Source organism: Pinus tabuliformis, chromosome 9, assembly GCF_031772625.1.
Source record: "Pinus tabuliformis cultivar Carrire ecotype Pingquan chromosome 9, CPIR1, whole genome shotgun sequence".
Taxonomy (NCBI): Eukaryota; Viridiplantae; Streptophyta; class Pinopsida; order Pinales; family Pinaceae; genus Pinus; species Pinus tabuliformis.
Window position 1 is genome coordinate 537,955,996 of NC_142307.1, and position 8,357 is coordinate 537,964,352.

At 33.6% G+C, this 8,357-nt stretch overlaps 2 pseudogenes; both read left to right on the top strand.

Moving 5' to 3' along the window:
* Window positions 1–635: 635 nt before the first annotated feature.
* LOC149149636 (coatomer subunit alpha-2 pseudogene) lies at window positions 636–3,601 on the top strand (annotated as a pseudogene).
* A 2,853-nt stretch (window positions 3,602–6,454) lies between these two features.
* On the top strand, window positions 6,455–7,850 carry LOC149149637 (coatomer subunit alpha-1 pseudogene; annotated as a pseudogene).
* Window positions 7,851–8,357: the final 507 nt, after the last annotated feature.

Sequence of the window (8,357 nt, forward strand, 5' to 3'; positions counted from 1 at the left end):
CCAGTCTTCACAGTGGGGTTATTCAGTTATGGCATTATCAGATGGGAACATTGATAGATTTGATGATCATGATGGGTCGGTCAGAGGAGTACATTTTCACAAGGCTCAGCCGTGTTTGTGTCTATAGGTAAGCCAACTGGCTTGGATATTTATTGCATGTTTTATGGTCAATGTGAACCTCTTTTTTTTATGTATTTAAGAGATTGAGCTGCACTTTGAAAATGATCACCAAGGTTCATTTTTCAGTAGTTCCATCAATTCGACGATTGATATGGGTTTTAATGGATACATTTTTATATCCTGGAATTGTGGGTGTTTAACACCTTGGTGACATGGAGAGGGTCTTGAACACATTGGTGTTGTGTGATTCCCTCATGTATTTTGATAAAATTTTCATGGATCAAATAGGAGATTACCTTTACTTACTTTGTATTGTAAAATGTCTGGAAATCACACACGTCTAGTGGCAAGTTTTGTAGTGGTGTCAATTGGGTCTAGCTTGGGTGGTTGGGAGGAAAATGTTATCTTTCCCTGTTTGTGAGTCAATTGTTGTTTGGATCTCTTCTTCATGAGATATGAGGAATAAAGTCAATTGTTGTTTGGAGCTATGAGGAATATCTCAGTCTCACTACTAGATGGAGGGTGGGGTGAGAAATTACACGCAAGGAAAAATGTCTCAAGGTAATCAAACTAGTATACCTAGTTTAAAACCTTCTAAATGGGTGGGGATTAGGCCAGATGACAAGTCCTTGGTGATTTTGGCAGGCTTAGAAATTCCTCTCATAGTGTAGCCACTTAGCCAAAGGAGAGCTGCGAGAAAAAATCCCACCCTTTGCCATCCAAGGAACAAAGTTATTTTAGAATTGGTAGGTTTAGCGAAGCTTCCTAGCCATGTAGCTTCTTATGTAGACTTTGTGTGTGTATATTTAGGACATCTAAAGAGTAGTTTCTTCAATTGTAAATGATATTAACTACAAGTCATCTGACATAACTGTCAAAAATACAATTATGAAAAGTTGTTATAACTCCAATTTACTTGTTAATGTTACAAGGAATGTCTTTAAGATCAATATATGGAACTACAATATGCACCACTGCCTATATCCGGAGAGTTAAGTTCCACAATGAGTATCCTTAGATTGTCAGTGCCAATGATGAACAAACAATAACGATATGGAACTGGAAATATTGAACTTGTATCTGACATTACTAGTGACATTTTTTGTGTAATGTGTGTTTTTTTTCATCCTAAGGAAGATTCGGTCATTTGAAGCTCCTTGGATCAGACTGATTGTGTATGGGATATTTGTGCTCCAAGGAGGAAAACCGTCTACTGATGATATTAAGGTTAACACAAATGAACACAGGTATTTTTGGAGAGGGTGATGCTGTTGTCAAATATGTTTTGGAATCTCATGATCGTGGAGTGAACTGGGTTGCTGCTTTTCATCCCAGCTTGCCATTGATTGTGTCAGGAGCAGATGGTCACCAAGTAGATCGAATGGCATGCAGATTCAATTTCTTGGTGAAGTATATCTATTTCATTATAGATATATTAACTTCTTCTTCTTCTTCTTCTTTTATCTGTTACTCCTCTTTCTTGAGTAGCATCTCAGTTTGCATGTAATTCATTTGTGAAAAGTTAGTTTGTTTTGTTCTCGAATACCAAGGCCTAGCAAGTTGGATAATTTAAGAGGGCATGTGAAAAGTTTGTAGATAATTCGTTTGTGAAAAGTTAGTTTTGTTCTCAGAGATCAAGGCCTGGGAATTTGAATACTTTAGAGGGCACGTGAAAAATTGTAGATAATTCATTTCTGAAAAGTTAGTATTTTTTTTGTTCTCAGGTACCAAGCTTGGGAAGTTGGATATTTTAACTTTTAAGAGGGCATGTGAACTATGTCTCGTGTGATGTTCCATCCACACCATGAAATTATTATTAACATTTAGAGGAAAAAAGTATCTGAATTTGAGATGTATCCAAGTATTGTGGAGGTGTCCAAACATTTCGTAGAGACCATGATTGCTTCTGGATCCTTGTTACACATCTTGATATGAATCTTCTTGCTGCTAGGCATGACTGTGGGATGATTGTTTTCAAGTTAGAAAGAGAAATATCTGCTTTTGTTGTTTATGAGGGCACCCTATATTGCAAAAATGACCATTTTCTGTTTTCTCATCAATTTGCAACTCAATAATCCTCTCAACTTATACAGATAAGAAGGGTTGGATCCATGAAGTGGATCAAGGATGATGATAATTATTGTTTAGCCCCATGGAGAATGTTGTCCTAATACGTTTGGATGTTGATGGTGGGTGATATGAACTTATTCTTGGGCTAGATGATAGTGTTGGGACTTGGGAGAAGTGACACAATGCAAGAAGAAAAGACAACGACTTGGAGGACCTGCTACCTTTTTTGCTTGCAATCAATCGATAGTCACTGACATGAGTCATAACCAAGTGATAAAAATCACTGAAATAAGGTGATCAAGAAGTCTAGTTATCCAATAACTGTGGATACAATTTTTTGTGCAAGAACATAAAACCTTCTTCTTGGGCCAGAAGATAGTGTTGGGACAGAAGAGTGACACAATGCAGGAAGAAAAGACAACAACCTTGGTTTGCAACAGAGGATTGTACCTGGGGACCTCCATATTCCATTTGTTAAATACATTTAGTTAGATGACATGGAAAATGTAGCCTTGCTAAGCAAGCATGCAATCATCATTGGAAGCAAGGAGCTTGTACATTGTTCTCTGCATAAGATTATTTGTGTTAAAACTTAAGAGTGGTGCTCGAGGTGACAATTGTGCTTTGTTGTCTTCCAAACAGAAACGGTGGCCTTATTGGAACACTTGATGTTCAAGTATGTATAATGAAGGTGTCTGAGAATTTTGTCAATTGCATGAATGAGTTGGAAATAATCGTGTCATACAGATTGATGCATGAGTATATATTCAAGTTGGCACTGATAAAAATGAAGTATGACAATGTTATGAGCATGATTAGGAACTGATTTGTGGACAGGCAGTGATTGCTTAGCTACATCTGAAGGGCTCCCTGGAAGCGGATCTTCTCTTTTTCAAAGATGAGAAGGCATGATTTAACTTAGCAGTGTAGGGTGAAACTACTCCAATTGATGTTGCTTCTGCAAAACAGAGAGATGTTAAGGTCACTGGTATACACTTGGAACTGAGGCCCTTTGGTAAAGAAATGCTGCCATTATTGAACATGCTTACCAAAGATTAAAGAATTTTGAAAGGCTTTCATTTTGTATCTTGTCATGGACAATATTGATAAGTTTTTGAATAAATATAAAATGATGTTATTGGTCAGTTTCACAATGCCCATATGTGAGTGCAGCAATTCATGGGCTTACAGAGATTGCTGATATGCTTTTACTTAATAGTTAGGCGACAATCTACCCAATCTACCATCTAGAAAGAAATCATCACTTATTGTGCCTCCTCCATCAATTTATCACAATCGTGAATGGCTTTTATTGAGGGTTACCAAAGGCCTTTTTGAGGTTGGGTTGCATAATGCAGGGGTTACAGTTCATGAAGAAGAGGATGAAGGAGTTGCAGCCAATAGGGGTTAAGACCTTGACACTTCTGGTGGGTTGGATAATGTAGGGGGTGCAGTCCATGAAGAAGAGGATGAAGGAGCTGCAGCGAATAGGGGTTAAAACCTTGACACTTCTGGAAACAATGTAAACTTTGAAACGAGAAGTATAAACTCAAAACGAGAACTTTGCCCAAAAGACCCCGAAAAAACATGAAAAATAGTGCTAGAAACAAAAAGTGTGTATACTAGAATGATGGTTTTTTTTAGGGTCAATTTTGAACATGTTTTAAAAATGGCAATGAGAACGAATTTTTTATGCAAAAATTGTGCAAAGAAAAGCCTGAAAGTGAAAAATGCTAATAATGGAACGATGGACTTTTTTTTAGGGTCAATTTCCAACATTTAAAAAAAATACCAGTAAATTTGAGTTTTTATGTGCAAAAATTGTGCAAAAAACACCCTCAAAACAAAAAGTGTTGATGCTGGAATAACACTTTTTTTTTAAGGTAAATTTTCAACATTTTGAAATAATTGTGTAAAATATTTTGTTATGACGCCGAAAAACATTAAAATTTCAAAAAAATAATGAAAAAATAAAATTAAAAATAAAAACAAAAATAAAAACAATGAAAAAAACACAAAAAAAAAGTTTTAAAAAAATACCAAAACATAAATAAAAATATATATTAAAAAAAAAGAGTAGTGCAAAAAAAAGAAAAACAAAATTAACCTATAAAATATAAAAACTTAAAAAAAATTAAAGAAATAAATAATAAGAAAAACATATTTAAAAAAAAAAACATTTTTTTTAATATGGTAAACCATAAAAAAAAATTGAAAAAATTAAAAATTAAAAATATTATAAAATTAAGTAAAAATAGGAAATTTTAAAAAAGCATTAAGAAAAACTAAAAAAATTAAATTAAATTAAAAACAAACTAGATTAAAAAAATAAAAAAATAACACAAAAAAAGACTACAAAAATTAAGATTAAAAACATTTTCAAAAAACCCTAAAAAACAAAAGTATGCTGAAATTAAAAATAAAATAAAAATTGGAAAAACAATTAAAAAAAATACATATTTTCAAATTAAAAAATAAAATCAGAAAACATTAAAAAAAACAATATATTTTGATTTTAAAAAAATAATAAAAAATAAAAAATAAAATTTATATTAAAAAATTTAAAATTTGGATTTGACAATGATTCAAAATTTGGATTTAAAAAAAAAAAAAAAAGTAAAAACAAAAAGCTATTAAAATTAAAAAAAGCTAAATATATTTTTGATATTTTTTAAAATAACATTTAAAATATATATATTTTAGAAATATATATAAAATTAAAAAAAACATTTAACATATATATATAACAAAATTTATTTTTTATTTAAAAAACCAATTTTATCGGCCACCGCCCTCACGAGTGGCTGGGCAGTGGCTATTTGATTCCGAGAATCGAATAGCCATCGCTCGGATGCCCGTGGGGGTGGCTATCCAATTCTCGGAATCGAATAGCCATCGCCCGGTTGCCCATGGGGGTGGTTATCCAATTCTCGGAATCGGATAGCCACTGCCCAGCCACTCGTGGGGGTGGCTGGGCGGTGGCTATTTGATTCTTAGAATCAGGTGGCCACTGCTCGGCCACCCGTGGGGGTGGCTGGGTGGTGGCTATCCAATTCCGAGAATCGAATAGCCACTCCCATGGGCAGTAGGGCGGTGGTTATCTGATTCCGAGAATTGGATAGCCACCGCCTGACCGCCCATGGGGGTGGTTATCCGATTCTCGAAATCGGATAGCCACCGCCCGACCACCCGTGGGGGCGTGGCGCTAGGTGGTGGAACTACATGCAGATATATTTTTTAAAGTTTTAATCATAAATATATGTTTTTAAAGTTTTAAATGTTTTTTATTTTTTAAAAATTGAAAATATATGTTTTTTTTTTTTAATTTTTAAATGGTTTTTTGTTTTTAAATCATATATATATATATATATAAAATTTAAAATGTTTTTATTTATTTTTTATTTATATATATAGTTTAAATTTTAATTGTTTTTTTGTTTTTAGTATATTTTGTTTTTAAGTTTTTTTTTTTTAAATGTTTTTAATCTTGATTTTAATAGTTTTTTAGATTTTTTTTTGTTTTTTTTTTTTTTTAATCTAGTTTGTTTTTTATTTTTAATTTTTTTTTGTTAATGCTTTTTAAAATTTTTCTATTTTTAGTTACTTAATTTTATAGTTTTTTTTTATTTTTTTTTGCCACCCTTTTTTATGGTTTACACACACGCATATATATATATATATATATATATATATATATATATATATATATATATAAACACACACACACACACACACACATATATATATATATATATATAATGTTTTTTTTGTCCTTTTTTTAATATATTTTTATATTTGTTTTGTTTTGTTTTGTTTTTTATAAAAAAATTAAAGTGTCAAAATTTGTTAAATTTAAAAAATAATTATTTACATTTCATTAAAGTCAAAAAATAGGTCTTTTAAAAAAGGGGAATGATGCAGAATCACCACCTTTTTAAATTAGCATGCATATTACTAACATAAAACGTAATGTACATAAAAAAATTTAAAGTGCCAAAAACTATGCTCTAAAAAAAATATGTGTGTTCTGCATCCCCCCTTTTCAAAATCGGGTCACTCTTTTGCTATCTCTATGAAACGGGTAACATTATCAGTTCTCGTTCCAAAGTTTACATTGCAAGAGTTGAAAAACAAAATGGTGAGGTTGTAGTGGTTGATGATAGAGAAGTGAGAGGAGACACTGACGATGGGGTAGGATGGGCTGTAGAAGATTTGAAGCTCGCTACAAATGTCTAAGCTGCAAATGTTGCAGGTACAACTCATAATGTCATTAGTTACGCCGTCACCACGTATGCTAGTAATTCAAATATGGATACATAAAATCTTTTCTTACAGGTGAGAATGCAGCTGCCAGTAACATTAATATGGCGATGTAGCTCTCAAGTCAATAACTTGGTATTAAGAATTTCACTCCATTAAAATTTAAAACCTTTGCTTTTGGATCTTTACATGGGTAGCCATACATACCTCCCTACATTTGTCTCTGCACTGTGGTCTTCTTAGCAATAGAGGGACGCTGGAGTGAGACTGCTAGCTCAAATGTCAGAGATCCATGAGCTTTGGTATTTAATATTTTTCTGTTAGATAAGAAACTTAGACTAGCTTACAAAGCCACAACAAATGGGAAGTTAGATTACAAAGCCACAGCAAATGGGAAGTTTAGTGAAGAATTAAGGTTATTTCTTACAATCTTGCACACAATTCCAGTTATTGATGTAGATTCCATTTAGGAGGTTGAGAAGGTGAAGAAATTGAATGGAATTGCTAAATAATGTGTTCTGGGTCTTCAAATGGGGGTCAAGAGGAATTTAAGGATCATACTGTAGAACAACAAGAGCTTGCAGCATATTTTACTCATTGCAACATTTAAAAAGTCCATTTGAGGTTGGCTTGGCTAAACACCATAGGTGTTTGCTAGGGAAATTCAGTACAACTGCTAACTTGGCTTAATAACTGCTGGCAAATGAGCTCGCTGCAAACCATGCAACAAAGGCCCAACAAGTTCTGCAGGCATGTGGGAGGCAGTTGCAGGATGCTAAAAACACTGAATTATGACTTCAGAAATACTTTTGTTGTTTTTAGAGCAACTTTTACACCTCTATACCATGGTCAGAAGCATGTGTCTTGTCCACATTGTACATCACACTTTATTCCAATCATAAAGGGAAATCTATGTGTTATATGTGAGCTTGTAGTTGCGTTCTGGGTCTTTAGATGTAGTTCAAGGGAAAGGAAGTTAAGGATGATACTGTTCAACAGAAAGAGCTTGCAGTTTACTTTAGTCATAGCAACCTTCAAAAATCCCATTTGAGGTTGGCTTTGCTGAATACCATGGGTGTTTGTTATAAGGGATGGAGCTTTAGTATAACAACTAACTTTTCTTGATGACTATTGGAAAGTGAACCCCTGCAAACCATTCAACAAAGGTACAATAAGTTCTACAAGCATGCGAAAGGCAGCTGCAGGATGCCAAAGAATTGAATTTTGATTCAGAAAGCCTTTTGTTGGTGGTGCAACAAATTTTACACCTATATACCATGGTCAATCAGAAGGATGTGTCCTGTCCATATTGTACAACATGCTTTGTTCCAATCACACAAGGAAATATCTGCCCTATATGTGAGCTTTCCATTGTAGGTTCTGATGCTTTTGGGTGCTGAATGTGCATCTTTATTTCAAGAAATTTCATTACCCATGCATATTTCCATATCAATATTTCACTCTCTACCTTTGACAGCTGCGTTGAGAGATATGGCAGGACAATCACTAACAAGTCTTGGAAAGACTTGAGGGTCTTCTTAAGAGGCTGAAGGAGGTTGTTTATTGATCACTGAAGTGACAGTAGAAGTAAAACTTTCCATGTTTATTCATTGTTTACAATTTGAAATTTTAGTCTGTGTTTTTGCTTCCCTTTCTCAGTCTTAGACAATGAAAAGTGCCAGTAATTTAGCTTTAGGCCTGGAGAATATTTTATAGACTCCCCTGGGTGTTTATCCTATCTTTATCATGCGTGTTCTAGTGGTTTGTCTGAATAGAAACAGGCACTAGGGTCTTATTATTCAACATCAAAAAGCAATGCAATTGTTTGAATGCTTTTTCATATGTAGGTCCTGTCAAAATCAAAACTTGTCAAATAGCCCTGTTGGACTAGGCATGGTATTGAACTA